Source organism: Pezoporus occidentalis, unplaced genomic scaffold (assembly GCF_034315485.1).
Source record: "Pezoporus occidentalis ecotype Australia unplaced genomic scaffold, CSIRO_AGI_Poc_V1 ctg64, whole genome shotgun sequence".
In the NCBI taxonomy this organism is placed as follows: Eukaryota; Metazoa; Chordata; class Aves; order Psittaciformes; family Psittacidae; genus Pezoporus; species Pezoporus occidentalis.
Window position 1 is genome coordinate 951,414 of NW_026915987.1, and position 23,247 is coordinate 974,660.

At 45.4% G+C, this 23,247-nt stretch overlaps 1 protein-coding gene across 2 annotated transcripts in view; it reads left to right on the top strand.

The window, feature by feature from the left end:
- BRINP1 (BMP/retinoic acid inducible neural specific 1) overlaps window positions 1–23,247 on the top strand; it is an 86,455-nt gene that overhangs the window by 27,222 nt on the left and 35,986 nt on the right. Inside the window, exon 1 of one of the 2 annotated variants that reach the window (XM_062640346.1) lies at window positions 19,811–20,023. The exons of the other annotated variant lie outside the window; for it this stretch is intronic. The gene's annotated coding sequence lies outside the window, so the exon portion shown is untranslated. Of the gene's footprint in view, window positions 1–19,810; window positions 20,024–23,247 lie in introns of those variants that run through there. 2 annotated transcript variants of the gene reach the window in all.

The window sequence follows — 23,247 nt, forward strand, 5'->3', positions numbered from 1 at the left end:
TTGGTTTCCTACAGCACCTGGAGCTTGGATAACTTGTTAGGTGGTGGGAACTCAGTCAGTTCCCATGGGCTCAAGGCTTGTAGTCAGTTTGAGACACATCATTGTCCCTGTTTCATCTGGAAGCGCTTCTTTTGTTCTTCATGGTCCTCAGCTGGCAATGAAAATTGCTCCAAAGACTCAGCATTAGCTCTGATAGGGAGATGAAGGTAATACCGTGACAAAAGGGACCAAGGGTGTGGGTGTACTTCATTTGTGACGACAGATAAGTTCATAGCCAGGTTCACAAGCATGTTTGTCAGACCAATGTACCAATGGGCAGACCCCAAGCCTCTGTAGTCATACATGTAAACTGCCAATAGCTTAAGGTTCACATGGGTGAGAACAGACATAAAGATATCAAGACACACATCAGTATGGCAGTTCTCACACTGCTGAGAGTGATGAGCTTTAGCTATGTACTGCCTACTGCATACTGCAGTGATGAGCTTTAGCTATGTACTGCATACTGCAGATTATCTCCATGTAGGAGCTGGACTTGCCCCAGAACTGTGATCTTGGTTTAAGAGACTTACAACTAAAAAACTCCAGAGGATAGGCAGAATCTGGATTTTCCTTTGCCTTCTAGGTTTTGAAGCTTTTGTTGTTGCTTGTTTCCAGCTCTTCTTGCCCACTGTGATATCCAGAAACATGCTTTTCATTTCTCATTTTAACATGAAAAGCTGGGGCACCCATATGAGCCTCCTATTAACACAGCAAGTGCTTTGGAGTGAAGGGGAATAAGCCAGCAAATGTCATGAGATTTGTGTTAAAACCTAAAGAGACTGCAAAACCCTCATAGACATGTGCACATTTACATAATTATATAGTCCTGGTGTGTTTCAGAAAGACACTTGCAAACACAACTGTTGCAAACTAGTAGGTAAGAAAGCACTAGTGAATAGCCTACTGGCAGCATGCACGCAGACACACATAGGTGATGACTGGGGGGAGCAGGGAAACCACATGTGTTTAGGCTGTGTTCCCCATGGGCAGAGAGCCAAAAGCACTTGCAGAATAAGAGTGATGTGCAAGACATCATCTATGTGTGGGGAAGAAAAATGAGATGTGCCTGTCCCATGGCCTCCAGGGAGTGCAGCATCCCCTCCCCTCGCACCAACCTGCAGAGCAAAGGCAGGTAAACATGGGTTGAAGATACTGTTCTGGCTTGTCCTCTTCATTCAAAACAGCTCAGGGGGGAAGACAGCCCCAGACCTAGATACCATGCTGCCATGCATCCACTAAGGGCGTCTCACTGTCTTTGCTTGCCCAGAGGAACAGAGAAAACATGCCTTTTTCAGTCAGACTTTCTTCCTATGTGTGGATATCCCCAGCTCTCCTCCTGCCCTGCCTAACACCAAACACTGTGATAGAGGCTGCAAATCTCTGCCCCACACAATGCCCCTGGTAGAGGCTCTGCCTTTTGCTAAAGAGCTATTCAGCCCTGAATACCACCTCACTGGTCCACAGGGGCTGTAGTGGGAGAGAAATGCATGCAATGTATGTGTTCAGACACATCTATGAACTGTCACTGTAGGTCAGGCCAGAGATCCACCAAGCCTGGGATTCTGTCTCCAAGAATCATGGAAAAATGGGTCTGGAAGGGCCTTGAGAGGTCATTTAATCCGCGCCTCTTCCCCAAGGCAGACTCAGACATACCTGTGTCACATCTGACAGAGGTTTGTGGGCAACCTCAAAGGTTTCCCATGATGGAGAATTCACACCCAGAGCAGGGAGCCTGCACCACGGCTTTGCTGTCCCCACTTTTATAAAGGAACTAAAATGTTGTTTGTACGTGAAGCCTGTGATTTCTAGTTGTATCTGCTGTGTGGTGAGGAGGAAATTCCCCTTTAGTTTGTAGGAGGCTGGTAAGAATTTGAAGGCTTATCTTAGTTAAGGGTGACCTGAATATACAGGAAGCAGAAAGGGATCTCTTTCTCCATTTCTGCTGGATATTGCTAAAGCAGTTGTAGCATGAGGAGGAGACAATGTCCTCCTTCTTCCAACATGGAAGAAAATGGGCAGCAGCACCCTACATGCATAGGAGACACAGATGGTCACAGTGCTGGTACTTGCAAAAGAAATTGGAGATGAGACAAAGTCCAGTGGAAGGAGTTAGGAAAAGAGTTTAGAGACACAGGGCAAGATTGCAAGGGCACTTTGGGCATCTCATGGCCAAATATCATGCACTAAGCTGAGGGAGGGAGCTGGGGGCTTGGAGAAATCCAGCCACGAGTGTCATGGTCTGAGCTGCTGGGAGCTGAGCGCTTTGGAAACACTCTCTGGGTCTATCTCCTGCTCCCACTGCAGTCAGCTGAGGAGGAGGGGAGAGCCTCATGTGCTTCAGCAGATGGAGCCAGAAAGTAGGTGGCTGCCCAGATGATGGAGGGTTGGTTGTTTCTAATACCCTACCCTGTTGGCAGAACTGGTCACTTCAAACCTGGTCCCATGCAGTTTTTGAGGGAGCGTTAAAATCAGTCTGGTTATGGTGAATTTAGTGGAGCCACAGCCAATTCCAGCAGTTGAGAGCTGGATTCAGAACATGCACCCCCCCCCCCCCGAACATATCATTTTACTGAAACCCACAGGGGTAAAATCTCATTTTGTGGGATCCTTAAATTGACTTGGAGAAGCTGTAAAGCTGTGGGGATTTTGTCAACTCTTTAATTCCAACACAGAAGCTTCTTTCCTACCAAATGATGTCTCTCAATTGCTCTTTGCACTAGACTAGCCCAAGGGAGGCACATATCCTACATTAAGGATATTGCTCCTTTCCTTAGAAAAGCAGCAGATACGACACATGGGAGTTTTCTGTGTACTCTTCTCTTTCAATGTTCCTTTCCTCCCATACTTTTTTGGGGGTGGCTGGTTTGTTCTTTGTCCTTTGGTCAGACAGTTCCTTGAGGCACTTGTGATTTAGTTGAATGAGGTTTAACCTGACCACTGCTTTTCTAAGCAGCAGACCTCAAACCAGCCAGAGCAACCAAGGATTTGGAGTGGAAGTGAAATCAGGCAAGAGGACCTCACCCATTCCTAATTGAAACTCTGTCATCTGTTTAGTGGTGATTTCCCCAGTGTCTTGCTGTGCAGGAGCATGGACACAACGCATTAGGGCCATGTCATTTACACTGAAAACCCATACAGATAAAGCCACTGTCAGTGCTACACAGAGCAGAAGGCAAACCACAGTATTTGTTCATTTTTACAGGTGATGTTAGAAAGGGAGCGACACCAAACTAAACATGAAACCCTCAGAACTAAAGTCCAGAAGTCTGCCAACAGCAAGCAAAGAGCCTATTTTAGTTAGCCAGGCAATTTTACATGCTGCATAAGCAGAACTGCTCTGGCACAGCAGAGCTGCCAATATCTTTTCATAGGATGCCTGAATCCAGATCTATCCAAAGGCTTATTCCCTTCTTCTGTGTATTTCATTTTAGTATATTTTAGGTTCCTTTCTCACAAAACTTAGACCACTGATTTTTCTGGTATCCTCAGTCAAGGTCTGCACTTTTCATGTGATATTATGAGGCAAGTAAAGGGAGAGATGTTTTATATGTTAAATCATGAACAGTAGGGGCAGATACAATTGCATTAAGGAAGCACATTAATCAGCATCAATTCATACTAATAAGGCTGGTTTAGGGGGGCCTCTGGCAGGAAAATGCTGCTTTGATCATTATCTGTGCACTCTGATGCTAATGCAGATAGGATGGCAGATGCTGAGAGTGGTTTGTGGGGCGTCTGAATATTCATTATCACTATCCTGGCTGTTCCTAGTCATGGGAGCCTTGGGTAGTAGGTACTGCGTGAAGGCTGGAAAACAGATGAAGCTCAGCTTGGCTTTGGGACTAGGGCACTGCTCAGCCCAGAAAACATTCCTGTTGCCACAAGACAGTAGTTAACAGCTTCAGTCCACTTCTTTGAAGTATACTGTCACGTTGTCGTTTCTTCTTTTCCCAGAAACTGATTATTTAGCTATAAGGCAAAGCAAAAGCAACAATAAACTGAGCACTTGAATACACTCTGCAGCTAGACAGGCAGAAGCACTGACGCAGAGGCATCTTGCTAATGATGCTGCTCAGTTTAAGTAAGTTCTAGAAAAACAAATCTTTCCTAGGAAAGAATGAGTCTTTGTTGTTCAATGTCAGAGGTAAGGCACAGGAGGCAGAGAGGGAAGAGGTGAGATGGTCTCATCCAGCTGAGCAGACAGGCTTATGGTTACACTGTCAGGGTCTATATTGTATCTGTATAGATTATGTATATCTATATGTTATTGCCCCAGGCTGAGGTGTGGCTGTGGGTAAACTCACTTCTCTATGCCTTGGTTCCCTCCCCACTCCCTGAGAATGAGAGATGACAGCGCTTGTCTGCTCTGCATTGCTGGGCAGACTTAATTAAATGTTGCAAGACGTTTGGACATAAGGGACGACAGCAATATAAAATGGATGTTTGCACAGGGCTGGAAGGGGAATGAGCAAGAAAAAAGGTGGATTTTCTATGTGTGGGAGTTTAATTCCATTTTCTGCAATGCAAGTAGGAACCAGGAAATCTGGCTCTCCGTGTAGGTTAGCAGGGAGACCCTGGAGTATAAAGAGGAGATCTGCTCACCTTGCACTTCTCCTGCAGCAGGATCATTTAGAGGCTGCCTAATTCCATGAAACCTGCAAATACACTCTGCCAAATCTGGATAAAATGAATTAACAGATTCCAAACGCAGTAGAGGATGTGACAACAAACCAGTCAGGCCTGTCCCATCCCTCCACTTGCAGAGTGACAGGACAGAACTGATTGCTTACGTACACTCGTTACAGTAAGGTCCCTGAATATATAAAATGGAAATACAGCTCCTGAGACAGGAAGGGTTGTGAGTATGTGAGTAACTGGATGCACAAGCTAGCTATAAATAGGTTGGAATGATGCCTAGGAGAGAAAAAAAAGCTGATCTCCTCCCCTTAAAGGGTTGTTTTATCAGGAGGATGGTGCAGGTCTAAGGCAGGTCAGTGGAGAGGTGAGGGGTGCCTCTATCCGTGGTGGTTTTCAAGGCTTGGATGGACAAAGCCACAGTTCTGTCCACTCAAGGGCTGGTGATAGTCCTGCTTCAAGTAGAAGCTGGATTAAAGACCCTTAGGGTCTCATCTAACCAACACTTCTGTGATTCCCCTGTTTCTCCAATTCAAAGTGGACACTAAACTGTGTGCTCATAAAAGGATTGGTACTGCTGAGCGCATTCAGCCACACTGGAGGGTTTTATTTAGTCCTAGAAAACCCACAAATCGTGGTCTCTTAAAGTGTCATTCCCCTAGCAAAGAGGAAGAGAATGATCATAAAGTGAGGATCTTTGCTGTGCACGTAACACAGCCTACAAATGACTTAGAAATACATGTGCTGTTCTGCTGCTTCAGTTTTCCCTGAGAGGAAAAATAAATAATATTAAAAAAGAGGACAATCTGGTCTCACAAAACTTTCTAAGTTTTATGGCACCACAAGTTAAAAACAATGAGCCAGATTCTCTGTGACATAAAGGAAAGTTCACCGATTTATTGCCTGGAGAATCTGGGATAGCATATCCAGCATTGCCCAGGGGCTTACACAGCTCCAGGGGTTAGAAGGCTGCTTGCCCTCGCTGGCTGGGGGAATGATGAGCTGTTATTATTTGTAAGCAAAAGCCAAATCTGGCTCCTACATCCAGGCACAGGACTTGGACAATGTGGTGAGCGAACGTGAGGCTTCTATGGCTGGTTTTAGCAGCTTCTATTACAGATGTTTTGCCTTTCCTGATCAGAACTTCCAGGCAGGTTGCATGTAAACCTCTGATTTTCACAGCTGAGGAACTGATCTGGCAGAAAACTATGTTGGGGCTCTCCAGTCTGGAGAAGAGAAGCTGTGTAGAGACCTCTGAGAAGCTTCCAGTATCTGAATGGAGGTGCAAGAATGTTGGAGAGAGAGTGAAGATCAGGGACTGTAGTGATAGGACAAGGGGTGATGGGTTCAAATTGAAACAAGGGAAGTTCAGGCTGGATATAAGGAAGAAGTTCTTTACTGTGATGGTGCTGAGGCATTGAAACAGATTGCCAAAAGAAGTGGCAAATACTCTATCCCTGGCAATGTTCAGGTCAGGTTGTATGGTTTGGTTGACATGGTTTAGTGTGAGGTGTCCCTGCCCATGGCAGGGAGCTGGAACTGGATGAGTTTAAGGTCCTTTCCAACCCTGATCATTCTATGATTCTATGACTGTGTGGATGGAAGTAGGAAGGGGACTGGTGAGACTGCTGTTTTCAGCAGCAATGTGGATTAAAGTAGTATTAAAGTGGTTGTGAAAATACACGCTAAGTTTTGGCAGGGACAAGATCTAGCAGAGCTGCTTCCACTCTTTTTTCAGCACATCACTCCACTCCTCATTGACTCTTTCTGCTGTCTCTCTATTGCATTGAATTTAATCTACTGGTCACTAGAGCTGTACAAATAATTGATTTTGTGGTTCACTGGTTGTATGGAACGAAAAATAACATTAAAAATGGGTTGATTTGAAATGGATGTTTGTAAAATGGAAAAATCAAAACATTTCATTTTAGCCTCAGTGAGAAGTTTAAGCTTTGCTCCTTGTTTTCATTTTATTAATCCAGTGAAAAACCTTTTCTTTTATTGCGATTTTTAAGACATATAATCTCATCTCAAAACGCAAAGTCAAGCAATGCCAGTTAAAACATGTCAGACAGGAGACATTTTGATTTTGAGTGTATTTTGTTTAGCTCTTTGCTCTTCAACTTGCTCAATCAGTTTATGTTGAAATCTGCAAGTACTCTTTCTGTCCTTGAAATAGGGAAGGAGAAAATAAAATAGGCTGAATGTCCATATTGATCACTCTGAAACTCTTTGACTTCCCTTGGGTTTGGCTTTTAGCATCTCAGAATAAAGAAGAAGTAATACTTTCCCCAACACTGCTGGGCAAGAGAGGCAGAGCCGTGGTGAGCAGTAGGATTGAGCTTTGATGTGCTTGTTCAAACTGAAGCTGGATGCTGAGATCTGGGTGCCACTGGCTGAGACAAACCGTGCTCTACATGTGCAGTCATAGCTCCTCTCTCACACACATACCCTGGCAAGTTTTCAGTCCTGTTCCAGTTATTTGGATGCCTGAAGCAACCAAAAAAGCACCGTGAAGGTTCTTCTCAAACAGCATTAAGGTGATGCTTTGCACTGGTACAAATTGATAGGCACTGTTAGGCTGTTTAATCTTTGCTTTGGCTTTTTTAGTCACGCTGGAGTTCTGCTGACAAGGTTTTCCTATTAGGTTTTTATGCTATCTGTTAAAGGGGACATCAGCTTTTATGTTTCACAGTCAGAGCAAGGCTTTTTTAGGAGAGGCAAAGCAGGAATTGAAGGACAGAGGGAGCTGAGATGAAAGGAGGCTCTTGCCTCTGTGTGGAATGAACAATGGAAAGCCGTACAGCATTGCATGGCAAGAAATAGGAAATCTCCATAGTTTACATTATGCATGTGAACGGGTGATGTACATTGGTTTGTAATCAGTAAAAGCCTTGTAAATAAATGTGTGTAAACCCAAAATTTAAATCTATTTCCATAGTGCATGTAAACAATGAAGGCTTCCAGTGTTCTCCTCAATGGAAATGTTAATCTCAAAAATGACATTACTACAAGTTTATGCAACTTTACAAGAGAGCCACAATTTACATTCCTGTCTCACCAGCTCTAACATGGCAGTTTGGCAAACACAGGCCCTTCAGTAATGGGTGTAAACCAGCCAATTCCATCACATTGCCTCTGCTTTAGCCACCACCTTCATTATTCTTGCACTTCAGGGACCAGTGTTATTACATTCCCTGCATAATGCATCTCCCTGCATAGGGGAAGCTTATAATGTATTTGCATAAGCAGAATAATGGCAGGAGTAGGGGATGACGGGGAATGGCTGAGCTATACTGTGCTTTGTCCTGGGGCTGTTGGGCTGAGCAGACAAGGAGCTTGACTTCATTGGGGCTGGAGGAGCAGCTGCTCTGACTGCATTTGGATGCAGATGGTGAGGGCTTGCAAACAGCACTGGCAGCTGCAGGACTTGACAGAAGCACACACCTCTCCTCCTCTTTGATATCCTTGAGAACAGAGGGCAAAGGAAAGGATAAATGGCACCAGCCTTTGGTATGCTCAGAGCTGCGAAGATATGAGAACAGGACATCTGGCCAACCTTTGGGGAAGGGCAGGCCCTCATCCCAACGAGGCAGTGCAAGTAGAGAATAGTGCAGAAGCTGTAGGGAATGGTGCCGAAGCAATGCAGTTGATAAGCTTGTGGTTAGTGCTGGCTGGTTCCTCTGGAGAAAAGCATGTGCATGAGCTGTATGTCTAGAAAGGCATCTCACTGACTGGTTGCCCTGCCTGCTGACCTGGGTAAGCTCTTAGCTGGGCTGGCTGAGGGTTAGTGCAGTTCTGCAGTTGCATGCTCCAGCACAAAAATCCCCTTTCTGAATCCAGGATGAAATGGCTTTAAATTGAAAGAGGGTAGATCTAGATTAGACATCAGGAAGAAGCTCTTCCCTGGGAGGGTGCTGAGGCGCTGGCACAGGGTGCCCAGAGAAGCTGTGGCTGCCCCATCCCTGGCAGTGTTCAAGGCCAGGTTGGACACAGGGGCTTGGAGCAAGCTGCTCCAGTGGAAGGGGTCCCTGCCTGTGGCAGGGGTTGGAGCTGGATGAGCTTTAAGGTCCCTTCCAACCCAAACCATTCCATGATTCCACGATTCTATGAAATATTTTAACCATGCTCCCAGAAGAGGCACAGGCAAATATTTTCAGTCACTGAACCTTTCCAAAGAGATGTGCATCCCGCTGGGCTGTCCACACAGTCCCCTCTGGGACTTGCTTGGTGGGGAATCTTTTCCCCTCTGCATAGCACAGGGAGGGCTCTGATCACATACCTCCTCAGGCTGCTCCCCAGCCTGCTGCAGCAGCAGTGACTCTGCACGTTCAGCTCTGATTTCTTCAGACCAGCAGACTGTGGTCCAGTGGCTTGGGAGCATATTTTAAAGGCTAACAAGCCGAGGAGAAGCCTTCACTGTTTTTTTTTTAGCACATTATTAATTCTGCTTTCAAATCAGGCAGATGCTTATTTCAGCAGAGAAGCTGTTGCACACACACAAAAAAGTCATCCTATTAGATGCATGGGATAATTTTGTTCTGGCACCAGTAGCACTGGGAGATGGCATGACCCCCCCTATTACAGGGGGTTTTCTATTTCTGGATCCATCTGATGTTTCCCTTGGGTTCCAGAAAGTAGTTTTTTCCCCTTTCTTTTTTGCTGATTGCCACCCACCAGCCTCTGTAAATGGAACAAGATGCATCCCACCGGGGCAGTCGGAGCCATCCGGGCTGGTTTCCTGTGTTAAACTACTAACTGCAGGTACAGAAGCCAAGGACACCTCTGAAAAGAAACCCAGGAATCAGCTTTGTCTGCAGCAAGCAGGGAGAAGGGTTTGGGTCAGCTCTTTGTGTCAGAATCTCCTCTCCAGGTGGTGTGAAATCAAATATGCCTGTGTGGAGCCAGCAGTTCCTCTGTGTGCTTGCAGCACACGTGTGCCTGGTGAAGGAGCTGACGCAGCACGTGGGCAGCTTGGTCCATTCTCAGCATCCCCTGTAGAGAGCCCTGGGCAGTTGGTACCTTCTGTGCTTCTGGAGAACAGGATGCAGGCGCTACTTGGGCTGCCAGGTCTGAGCACTAGGGATGCTGTCACTGGTGACCAAGCCTGGCAGCTCTGTGTCTCGGGTGATCAGACCCCGTTTCATACCCTCAGGCTTCCACACAGTGACCACGAAGTATTTACAAGGAAGCTGCAGTGAGGTTTCCTTCACCAAGGAGTCATGTTTGCTGGTTAAATACACCCCATCTGATGAGAAATGCCGGGAGGGAAGGGAAGGGAGGAGATGGAAACGGATGAGAGCTGCAGGTCACGGCAGTGTTTCCATTCATCTGGGCTGCAGGCAGGTGCTGCCTCCTCCTCCTCCTCCCTCCCTGCCAGACTCCTCGCAGCTGCCTGGCTCTCAAGCCGCTCTGTTTCAACAGGACAGAGATTCCCTCCATCCCCATACTCTGTGGCATGGGAAAGCCTCCAACCTGCTCCAGCGCCTGCCCTGAAAGGCGAAGCAAGCCTTGAGGTGTGACACCGGCAGCTGTGAGCAGGGCCAGGCTGGGGTGTAGCACAGGGACGGGACTCTCTAACGTATCTGCTATGCTTCTAAATCAAAGTCCCGCTGACAGCACAGAGCACTAAATGCCTGCCTGGGGCTCTGCTCCTACAGTCATGTGACGGCATCAGAATTTAAGCTTTAATTAAGAAACGAGTGCAGGGAGGGAGGAAAGAGTCTCTAGCTCTGATGGCTGCAAAAGAAAGCTTGGAAACATGACCCGAGTGCAACCAACATCTGCTTTAATGTGCAGACGGCTCCCAGCAGAGGGGTAAGGAGCCGGGAGAGAGAAGCCATTACATCCAATTCCCAATCAGGTCAGGCCTGCCTGTGCTTCTGCTTGCAATGAAAGAGCTTGCTTGGAGAAGGGAGAGTTTCCATTAAAGCTGTGCTGTGGCAGAATTACACCAGTTACACCAATTACACCATTACACTCTGGCTGTACATGGCTCTCATGCTGCCTTGTAGGGCTAATTTTCACACTAACACAGCCTCTGCTTGTGGACAGCCATCATCTAGAGGTAGCAAGAGCCAGCTCCTGACTCTGTGCTCCTGCAGGCTGATCTGTAACAATGGTGTGCAGCACTTTTTAAGCAGTGACATGAAATTGTCTGCTCTGGGATTATGGCAGGAGGTGTTTTGCCTCCTTAGTCCAAACTGAAGGGACTGTTAAGACCATGCAGCATTCTACCCTTCAACACTTGCTGGCCTGAAACCCAATGCTGGGCTTTCATGTGCCCTCCTTTTCAGTAGGGGAAGGGAGCAATTGGAACAACTAGACTCCAGTCTGGGTACTCTCCATCTCTCAGAGATACATCTTTGGCATGATTCATTGGATAACTATGCTCTCAGCTAGCATACCAGGGTCTGAGGCTCAAATATGCCTGATACTGCAGCAACCTCTCATTCCCATGAATGAGTACCATGAATAGCCTGTGAAAGAGCTGTTCTCCCTATAAATTATACCTGGGATCTATCTCTGGTACTCCGACTGACTTAGTGTTAGATCTTGCAAGCATCTGGATGCTGACACCCCTCGCTGGTGTGGCTGCTGATGTAGTTTCTGCCATAGAAGTGCCCTTCAGCAAGGCGCAGACTAAGGTTTCATGGACTGGCAGTGACTAACAGGTCTACTGGAGCACAGACTTTGGTGTAATTTCAGTAGGGGACCATCACAGTGCACTCAGGGGATTGAGCTTGGATGAAGGCACAGTCAACGATCAGTGAGGCACACTGCCCCCCAACAGCTACCTGGAGATGGAAGAAGCAGCACTGTGTTGAGAAGACAAAGGTGTTTTCATTGTCCGTGCATCCCTGCCCAACATCATTTTGCTTTTCCTTCCCTTCAGACTGGTTCTTTCCCTCCCAGCAAAGGAAAACCTGCCTAGTGAGTATTCTGTGTTAAATATTTCAGTGTTAGCTTCCAGCTCTTGAGCCAAAACCTAGAAAGAACATTACTTTTTACTCCTCTCCAAATGTCTGGGGCTTTCTCTGGGGAGCACAGGCACACAGCCCAGGTAAGGCTAAGAAGAGAGCTTGGTGCACAAGGAGAACTGTGTGTTGCATGGATAGGAGCAAGCAGGAGAAAGAGGAATAAGAAAATAAGGTTGTTAGCTTCATCTCTGGTTAAAAGTAAATTGTCTCCACCAGACTAACATACTCTCCTTGAATTTTGTCTTCCTCCTCTCCGTTTTCCTCCCTTTGCCCCCTTTTCATGCACAAACTGTGAAAGTCTCAGATCCCCTCCTCATTCCCATAGACTCCAGACTGTTTCTTGGGAGTATTTGATATCTGGGTTATACCAATTCAGCAGGTGAGCGTTGCCGAGTCACAGGATGAACTATATCTGAAGACTATTTAATGTCTCTTCAAAGCCCACACTTTTAAAGGCCTGTGATTATGTAAAGAGTCTCAACTTGATTTTTAAAGTAAGTTTACGGCCTTTATAATTGCAGAGGAAAACTTGATAATGCGACTCCTACATACTCAGAAAGCAGAAGGCAAAAAAAGGAAGAAGAAGGGGGAAAAAAAAACCAACCCAACCCCTAAAGTTTATCAGATTTTAAAAGTCTCATGAATTTTAAAACCAATCTCTTAATTCTTTTTTGGAGCCTGACTCATGATTTTCAAACAGTTAGCAATATGGCTGTAGGGATTGTAAGGCTGGTTTGTTATCTTATTAGATAACTTACATAAAATATCCAAACCCAGGGAGACTCTGAGATTGAGTATTGCACTTCAGTACACAGCTGGAGAGAATAGTGTCTTTTTCTTCTGTATAGATGCCGAGGATCTCCTCTTAATCCAGGTCTCTAGTCACTACTGCAGCATAAATATTTCCCCAAATTATATTAGTGCTAATCATATGAATGAGAATAGCCATAATATTGATCTTCATAATACTTAGGTTATTAAATTTGAGTTTGAAGGTAGTTTTGTGGGGCAATTCATAATAGTAAATCTCCTCAGCATGCATAAGCAGGGAAAGCAAGCCACAGAGCAATAGCATTGCAAACCCAGAGAGAAATATATTCTAGAGCCTTCCATCCTACCACAAGTCTGCACACTGAGCAGGCATGTGAATAAGTTAGCAATATCAGAACGGAAGTTGTGCTAACAATTTGATAATCTCAGGTGAACTAATTGATCTGAAAGGGGAGAAAAGCCTTTGGATGTTGAAACAACTTGTTCCAATGTTTCTATGAGGTATATGCATCACCCAGGGGCATTTTATTCCTGGAGTCTTTACACACACACAAACTCAGGGATGCTGGTGTTTTGAAATGAAGGGGGATTACCTTCTACATACATGTTTATTGAGGCTGTCCTGTTCAATTTAAGAATCATATGTACTGAAGAGGTAGGGAGGCAGCAGAGCTCACCGTGCTCATAGATGTTCACAGAGTCTCATAGGTGCCTCTGTGCAGATAAGAGGTTTGAGACTCACACAGAGACTCAAGCAGACTTTTCTGTGAAATAGCTCCACAATAGGGGACAAAAAAAGCCTCCCCAGCTCGTGTAGCATCTAACAAAGGAGGAACTAAGAGTGTGGAACAGGCTGAATGCTGCTACATAATAATCTTACAGCATATTTGCCAACTATACTTGGACTTAATTTTCTCCTTCAGAAGAGTCATAAATAGGTTTATTGTTTTCACTCCTGGGGACTCAGATATTTTAAAGACAGTGCTTTACCTCCCTGCTTGAACACATCAGCTCCACTGGTGACCGTCTCCTATACAACTGTAGATGAGCATCTGAAGGTGAGGACTTTATATGCATTGCTGGTGTCTAATAGCTGGAATAGGAATATGTCACCTCTCTGTCAGAGTCTTGCAAGTGTTTGTAGAACCAGGGTGGGATTTTAACTCATGGTAGTGGGTATTGTGCACCAAGAGGGGAGCAGATCTGGTAAAGTTCTACAAGGATTGAGGAAGGCAAGTGCCAAGCTGGCAAAGTCTTTGCATTTTAGGTGTAATAAAATCAGCTCAGTGAGGTAGAAGAATGTTTGCTCCAAAGTAAGGTTTTGTCAAACTCTTTGATTTTGTCAGCAATACAGTGTTTCAGGTGATGGATTGCATTCAACACAGTTTTGAAGTCTCAGCCTCTCTGGTCACTAGTGACTATGGTGAAAAAGAGAGATCCAAGAAATGAGCTGTTTTGACAGGAATTTGTCTAATGAAAACACTACTGGCTGTTCCAGAGTCTTCCAGCATGGAAAAAAAAAAACAAACCAGATTCTGCAGCCCTGAAAATTGCTGCAAAATGGAATAAGCACCCAGAAAACTCCAGTGACTACTGAAGAGGGAGCTCGCCCAAATGTGAGCGATTTAAGCTTTGTCTGGATACACAAAACTGAATCCCTTACCAATTACAGATGAGTTATCATCAGGTGCCACAGGGACAGTGCAAAGGGGCTGAGTAGTAAAGGATTAACCAGTGCACACAGAAGTATTGAGCAAGCCACTACTACCTCTTATTGTGCTTGTGCCAGTGAAAATTCCTTCTTTAGAAGAGAATATTCCATTTTTAAGAGCTCTCAATTTTTCATTTAAGAAAGAGACTTGGAGCAGCGTCCAATCTGTAATCAATCAGTCTGCCTTTGCAGAAAAGCTCTGAGGAAGAGCTCCTGCTCTTTGGTCCTTTATCTTCTCTGGGGACTCACAGAAATTATATTTCACAATGGGATTAAGAGGGAGGGAGAGGGAGAACTGAAGCCAGGGCAATGCTCAACTAAACCTTATGGACTGCAGTGCTGTATGCAGTAACCTGCCGTGCTAAAACTATCCCAAATCACACCGCTTCTGTCTCCAGTCAGATCAAGCAGATAAGGTTGGCCCACACGTAAAAAAGATATTTAAGCATTTTGTGTGGGTACTTAACTGCCTAAATGCCAAATACCTGTAGATTTTAGTGGGCATATAGAACGGTTTGGGTTGGAAGGGACCTGAAAGATCATCTAGTTCCAAGCTTTTGAACAGGATTTCCCATAGGCCTAAATGAGGCCATCAGTAATATAACCCATGAATGTATTATCCCTGGTAATGAATCACTAGAAATACACAATGATAAAAGGAGGAATAACAGGCACAGCTCATCCAGGGGTCTCCAAGCTCTTTGCAGCCATTACTTAAGAGTTCCTTGTGATCACTAAGGAAAAGGCTGGGTTTTGTTTGTTTGTTTCAAATGAATACATTAATCATTAGTAAAATATTATGCACTTCATCAAATCTATTAATCACTTGCTATTTGTCGAATAACAGCTCAGTCATATATTATCAGAGCGAAACATTTATAATGTGTGTATATCTAGTCATCAGATGATTTATTCAGGCTTTTGTGGACTGAGTTAGTTATTGACCAGTTTAAAGCACTGCTCCCTTGGGATGCAGGGACATGTTAGGTTGTGCTCTTGGATCATCTTTTTTGTTGTTCAGCATCTGACTCCGCAGAGTCCTGTGTCTGGGTTTCCTTTTGACACTACCTCAATAAACATAGCTAAAACTCTCTTTAGCCAATGCCAGGTCTATCTGAGGTAGGAAAATTCAACTACTAATTCAAGATTGAACTATGATCTGAGTTCTCCATGTTCCTGTAGGACCAGTGCCTAAACCCAACACCGAGGTCCTCATCCCTTCTGAGATGTCTCCACTATTTAAGTGTCTCTCCATGTCCCAGTTGCAGGAAAAGAGGTTTTAGGGATCCTGGTTCACTGCTCTGTGATAGACCACACAGTTTCGGTCACACTGGGAAAGAACAGAGGAGTCCTTTACCAGGTCCCTTCCAGCTCCCTCTCCCATGCCAGCAAACTGGCCTCCTTCCAAAAGTGCCTCAGCAGAGCAAAACTACGTGACTGACACTCACTGACTGCCCTTGTCATCCGTGACCAGCATCCCAGGAGGCTGCAGCTTCTTCCATGCCTTTATAGGTGTCAAACACACAGCCTCTCCCCTGGGTTTTATTAGGGAAGCTGATGCCAAATCACCCAGCTTCCTCCTACTCGATAAAAAATGTTTATAACCCAGTAAATTCTAACATATCAGCAGCTTGTTACGGAGGGAAAAGGTCACTGGGAGAGAAAGGAAAGGAAAAAAAAGAGTGCCCTTCCATCAGAGTCTCTGGCTGGGTGTATATGAAGGAGGCAGAGCCAGGAAAACATCTTTCGATATGATAAAGTCTCATAATAGAAAATGTTGCTGCAATACAGCCCTCGTTTCTTCAGATAAATATTTAATATAGATCACTAAAGATTAATCGAGTACAGAAAAGAGTTTTTCCTATGGCTGGTGTAAAGAAAACATCTTCTTGTTAATTTATTATGGAACCTGAAAAGAAACAAATCCTATAGAGAGAAATGCAGGGTACAGTTTCCATAGAGAATCAGTGCACCACACCAGGATTTATTTAGCGTGTGGGCAGAGGACTTCCCAGAACCAGCTGCAGCTTGGCATTCATGTGATAAAAATCCCAGTGTAGGAAGAAGCCTCACAGACTCATCCGTGTTCTGCTGATCTGATTCCTGCAGATCCCAGGGTTTCCAGGAATGGTGAGACTGTAACACCTATGGGCTATTGAGAGTGTGCTCCAGCCTGGGTGAAGGCTGTATGATGGCACTTGTACCATCCCAAGCTGCTCCTCCAGGAAAGGGCAGTCAGTTCTTTAGGAGTAAGGTGATGTTCCAAGCTTGCTGTGAGGAAAGAAGCTCCCAGTCTGATCCTGAAGGCTGCTTGCTTTGGCCAGAAGTTCCCATAAGCATCTCCCTGACAGCTTCTTCAAGGCATTGTGACCATTTCACTGTGCTCCTGACTGTATCGGGCAGCAAAGAATCCATGGTGTTGGTGTGAGATTTCCATCTCTCACAGTGCTGGGGCGTGCTTAGTCGGCTCCGTTGTGATGGGTAAATGACAGGACCTCTTTGCTACCTACAACACCGTCCACAGAAACTGTGTTCCCGACCATTTTGCAGCATTAAATAGGACAGTTACAGAGAGTAAGTCATAAATAGCAGCAGAGGCAGTATGAGGGAGAAAATAAGAGTCACAGGCAAAGGAGGAGAGAAAAAAGATCCTATTTCAGCTGAGACTGAAAGGGAACAAACAGTCGATGAGATGAAGAGCTGGATGGGGGTTCCAGATGGCCAGCCCCACTGACGTGAAGCCTCTTGCACCACCAGCATCTTGTGATCAGCTTGTGAAGAGGGGGGACTGCTTGCTCTTAGATGAGCAGTGGATGTGGGTAGGAGAATCTGGCAGATCTGTCTGTGCTCAGGGATGGGGGAAATAGAGGAGCTCCCTCTCAAGTGCGTGTTTTAGAGACCAGAATCAGCTCTGGAGAGAGGGAGGTGGTAACATTTTCCCACCTCTCCAGCAAGCTGTGTCTTGCTGGAGACATCATCTCTACAGGTGATACTTGGTTCTGCTTGACCTTTTCCTGTGGACACCTTTCCTGTTTTGGGAATGTTCCTGTCAAACAGCCTCAAAACAGTAGTCCACATGTTCAGCTCTCCCCAGGAGAGAGGCCAAGGGGAGGAAGGTATGAGGAATCCCACCAGTCATATCCCACTCATACTGCTCTGTGCAGTGCTAGGAGGCATTCAGGAAACATAGCTAGGAAGAAGATGGAAAAAGCACGGTTTGATAAGGATAGTTGTCTTTATTTTTGCGGCATAGGCAACTCAGAGTGTCTCTTTGCTGCCATGCCTAGCTGATCTTGCAGGATACCTCTCTTTTGGGTCACATGGAAGGTGGTGGAAGGACAGAGAGGATTTAGCATCTGGTATCCCAACCCAAGGAACACCTAACTAGAAGGACTTCACAGAGTCACAGCTTCCTATCTCCCACTCTACCAGGCACAATGTTTTGCTGTTTGAAGAATTACAGTCCCAAACCTCTAGGATAAGATGGGGAGGTCTTTTTGCAGACCACAGGCCTTCGTAACAGAACCTAAGTAACGACCAAAAACCTAAGTAATAATCCTCTAGTTCTACCACAGGCTGCAGAACTTGCTACAGGTGTGATTGAATGGCAGGCTCTAGCCTGGGGCTGTCTGGTGGAAAGACTAACAGATTTTGAATAGCTGCAGGGCTTCTTGCAGTCATCTAATACAAACCTAATCTGTGTTTAGAACATTTATTTGTGGCATGTGGCACAGATTCGGTCAGGAGAACTGCAACAGCTAAACCACCCCCAGGCTACCCCGTGGCTGATCAAGGGGCTCTTCTCTCTGCATACACCGTGACTGCACTGCAGTTTGGCCCCTGTCACCTTGGCAGGGGCTTTGCCACTCTGCTTGTCATGCTTCATATTCCTGCTGCACTGAGCCACGGATATAATCCGTGGAACGCAAACATGATTTTATAATATGCTTTCTATGCAGCCAGGATAAAATGCCAAAGAGAATCAGAAGACAATCAGTCAGTGAAACTCTGCGCTGCTGATGAGAGCGCTGTTTGTGATGGTTCAGCGCCCAGGAAGATTGAGGCTTTAAATACAGCCACCACCTGCCCTTCCAAACATGGGGCAAGGAGAGATGGGCAGGCAGGGAACGAGGCTCGGGGAAGGGGGAATACCCGGTACAGCTCCTGTTCGGAATCAGCTAAAGCAGGAGCAATACCAGAGCCGCAAAAAGACACCTTAGTACGGAGCCACTGCTTCTTATACCTGGACATCAGCAAATTAGCCAGGAGCTGGACTTTGTGAGAGGAGCAGAACAAATGGGTCTGCTGCAGAGCCAGCATTTGACATAAACATGCACTTATTGTGAAGGCCTCTGGGTGATGCTCTTGCACAGGGTCATATAATTGATTCCTCCCGCTGGAGGCAGCTTTAAGACACTTCTACCCCCCAGTATCAGGCTTGCAACAGCCCCTGCAGTGGACAAGTTGAAGTTTACTTTAGGTTCTGCATCCTGCCATAAGAATATGGTCTGTAGGATGCTAAATCTGTGCTGCTCAGCTCAATGCAGCAGCTGGGGGAGAGGAAAAAGAAAATGAGGGCTGGGAAACATGAAGAAGGAAAGGAATTCCACCAAAGAGCAGGAGAAAGAAGAAAAGTGAGCACCTTGCTACAGAGGGGAGTGCTAAAAAGCATTCTGCTGGCTCAGAGAAGGTAGGGATGTAGCCCAGGGATAATTATGTAGCCCATGGTGAGGAGGCATGGGTTTCTTCCCCTTCTTCCTGATACTTCCTTGGGCACTGGAAGTTGTGATGTTCCTATTCAGTAGCAGGAAACAGTAGAACCAGCTCTCTACCAGACTGCACAGATATATATAGTTATTTATTTTTCTCCAGTAAGAGTTGGGGGATTCATACTCGCTTTTTTCCTGTCTCCTTTAAGTACTCCAGGCTTGAGTCATATAATTGTATAACTCACAACTTCCATTAAAAAGAAAATAAGAGTAGGCTGTCTTTTAGGATTGCAAAGAAAAGCCAGAAAATATGAGTCTTTAAATCTTAAACCCCAGAAGACAAATAAACAGCAGTGCAGATATTGTTGTTTTGTTCAGTAGATAAATATATACATATGCATGTGCTTCAAAATGCTGGGGTCCAGTTCATTATGCCTGAACAGAGGCTCAGATGTGCAATAGAACATAATCCTTCATTCAGCCATATGTGTGGCTTTCGTTAGCACAGGAGATGATGCTTTTACTTTGCCCAGTCCTCACTCCATAAAATAGATATGAAGGGAGTTCTCCTGCAGCATCTGATCCCCCCAGACTGTTTCCAGTATCTTTCCTTGGGGAGATCATGACTTTAACTTAACACATATAAAAAAGCCTACCATGAAAGAAAGCACAGGCAAGAAGGGAAGAACCAGCCCCACAGACACTCCCACCCAGACTCAGCAAAGGATTCCTGAACCACGATGAAAGTGTAAAGCAGATACCTACTAAGCCAAAATGAAAACCAGAGATCTAAAAGTCCTTTTTAAGAATAACCCCCTTTACCCTCTGTTTCACTCCTTACTAAACTTAAAACCCCCTCCCCACACAGCTGAGCTCATTCTCCCCTAAATACACTTTGAATGGTGAGGTTATAAATCTCTGCAGCTGGCCCTATCTTGCCCCATAGGAGGGAGTTTTGTATTCAGGGAAAGGGACTATGCCCTTTGTTTAGCAGCAGGACTCAGCTCCTGCCCGTAACCATAAGTTTGGGTGGAGGAGTGTAACCCTGCTTACAGCTTAGGAATCTGCTGGGCTTTGGCACTGCTTTTGCTCGTGGGGTTGGATGCTGCTTGCACTAAAGAAGGTTTTACTCTTAACTTCTTCAAGACCTGAATTTCATATCCGGACTTCAGCACGTGAGTGGATTTTACCACTTTAGTAGCTGAATTGAGTGACTTGTGCTCTGTGCATGTTGTGGGGCAGTTTTCACGTAGTACCCTTTCACTGAGCTCCCTCCAATATGCAGCAGATTTTATGCCCACAGCATACGCCCCTTTCAGCTATTTAAGATGTATTTGAGGCTTAGTTAAGAAAGGTGGCCTTTTTTTCCATAGAATCACAGAATGTTTTGGGTTGGAAGGGACCTTAAAGCTCACCCAGTTCCAAACCCTTCCCATGGGCAGGGACACCTTCCACTAGAGGATATTGCTCCAAGCCCCTGTGTCCAACCTGGCCTTTTTTACACTAGAAGAGTCTCCTGGCTATGCTATATTCATAACACTGCAGGAATTCAGACAGGCACAACCTGCAGTGGTACAGATTAGCATTGCTGGAGGCCTTGGAGCTCTTCAGCCTTTTCTCCAAGACTATCTGGCATGTTCTTTGCTGAACATGTTGAACACAGCAGTCAACAATCAACACAACCTTCCCAAAGGAAGTGGTTTGCATTTCATTAAATTGATTTCACAGTCTTTGGGGTCCTATTACCTCATAGACGATAAATGCTGGGCTGTGCAGTGGATCCTTCTCACTTTTGCTATAGGTAAGGTTCAACACCAACTGTGGCAATGCTCTAACTCATTCCATGTTTTTCCACTGCTTGCACATGGCTCTGGTGTCCTCCCAAAGGGTTGGGGTTTGGGAATCTATGCGTGGTGGTTTTGGTGGGTGCGTACTTCTGCTCTGTGACTCTTGGGTTGTGTTTGTACATTGCCATCACCACCCTTAGCCTTACTGACTGTGATGGGGAAACAGGGCAGGCAGAGAGAACCCTGGGCACAGGCTAAATGGGCAGCAAATTTAGCCTTGACCCCACCATCTCCTTTAGTCCTTGCTCATGAAATGCTTTGGCCTCTGGGTTAATTTTGTCCGTGATTGTCCTTTATGCTGGATCTCTTCCTTGGAGAAGTTGTACATCCCCTGCTACCTTCAACAAGTGATAGCTTCTCTGTCTACAATGACACATTTAGAAGTGCTTTAAGAACCATGTATCAAAGTCACAACTAACAGCTAAGGGAAACGTGACTCATGACTGGGAAATTGCTAAGCACGTGCGTGAACAACCAAGTGCTTCACAAACAGACCCAGCAAACAAAAGGATTTGCAGTCACTACTCCCTGTTCCCTGGATAGGACAGGGCAAAAAGAAAGCTTTTCCTTACTGTTGCACAAAAAACATGGTTATCTTTTTATTGCAGCCCACTTTGCAACATGCAAAGAGATTGCCTTTCTTCAGGAGGTTGTGAGTTTGGATTTTACTGTAGTCTTTTTATTGCCTCCATCAAAACATGTCTGAGTTGGAAATGGCATGACTAGGAAGGAAAATTAAATACATCAAACCTGATTCTTTTTGAAATGAGGGGTTTGAGCAACCAGGGAATGTTCAAGGCTTTCTCACTGCTTGTGTTCAGGGTTGTGGTTTTTTTTTCCCTAAAGAGGGCTGTAGTCTGAGGAAATGGGTCACCTTTTTCCTAGAGAAAATTTCTTCCATTTTACTGTAACTCTGAAATGTCACAGGCTTTTGGGGACAGAGTTTGGGTTTTTTTCAGTCTTGAACAAAGCACAAATGTCTCTCATTATGGATGGCTTGAATTTTGCTGCTGTTATACTCTGCAGCCTAATTATTTCAGCTCTTCACCTCTTACCTTCTGCCCTTCGACAGTAATTTCAGGCCCAGTCACCATCTGAATCCTATCCCAAGAGGGGACAGTCTCTGCATATACCAGCTGTGTATATCCCTGCTCGCTGGATGTCACTGTTAAAATAACAGCCCTTGGTGAACGGCCTGAACCGAACAGCACAGCTTGAAAACCAAAAGGCTATTGAGCCACAGCTCTTAAGGTAAAGGCACAGAAATGGATGAGGAAACATGAGAGGAAACCAGGTTTCTCCTAAATCAACTTGAAGGAAATGTCACAACTATAGGAATAAAGTAGAAAGTGTCAGTGTGAGAAAGGACTGGGGTTTTATGATGTCAAAACACTTTTTCTTCACTTGCATTTAGACTTAAACCATGTACTTGTGAATGCACTATTGCTTGCAGCAGCATGGTGATGAAGGTTGCTAGTCCTCATCACATCTCCTGAGTTATTCTGAGGCTGTGACCATGTGTTGGATCTAGGTATGGCTTGAGGAGCAGGCAGTGATGGGTCTGTCCCATTGCATCTCAGCAGGCCATGATTTCCCTCCACATTCTCTACATGCAGCCTGCATCATGCCCTTCCAGCTGAAGGATATTCACTGGCAGGGCAGGTTATGGATGCCTTCACTTCACTTAACCTGGACCAAAGTCCCTCATGTGGCCTGCAGCAACAGATCCCTGATGTAAACAGGTGGCTTTGCCAACTGCTGAAGTCTTTAGGCATCCAAGCCACCCACCAGCACCAGCCTTACATGATCACTTATGTCTCCATCAGCTGAGAATGACTCAGGGGCAAGGGGATGAGTGAGATGGGACAGCTTTCCCATTTTCCCATCACTGCCTGTCCTTGCTGAGCCCGCAAGCATGGTAGCTGTGCCCAGGTGGCTCTGCCAGGATGGCCTTGAGGGCAGAGTAGGGGATAGGAGGCAGGAGGGGCTTTGTATTTAAACATCACTTTTCTCGTTTCCTCCTGAAACCAGTGAATTTGAGCCTTTGCCAAGTGAGTAGCACAACTGACCAGAGGGAGGGTGATGTCTCCATTTCCTAAGAACAGTTCAAGTTTTGAAACATGGCTCCATGCTGTGTTGGAGGAAAGGATTGTGCTTTTGGAGTTAAAAAGGGGTAATCAAGGCTAAATTCCTGATACTTGCTCTCCCAGCATTGATAAATGCTGTGCTTCATTTGCCAGTTGAGCAGTAGCCAGGTACCCTTGCCTGTAATGTGAGAAATTAAGGTTCAAGTCCACATTTCTCACAGTTATTTCATCTGAGCTGGCTGTGAATCATGGTAAGTCAAGAGCAAAGCTTGGGGTTATAGTGTCAAGGGCTGAGGTTATCAGCTTGCTACAGCTAAAAGGCAAAAAAGCCTGTAGTCCACACACCTATATCTTCAGGAAGTAAAGCAAGTGCAAATTAATGAAATTACTTGTTCCAAATCAAGTTCTTGTTATAGCCTTTTATTTGTGCTGCTGTGTTCATACGAACACTGGTAGGCAGTGAAT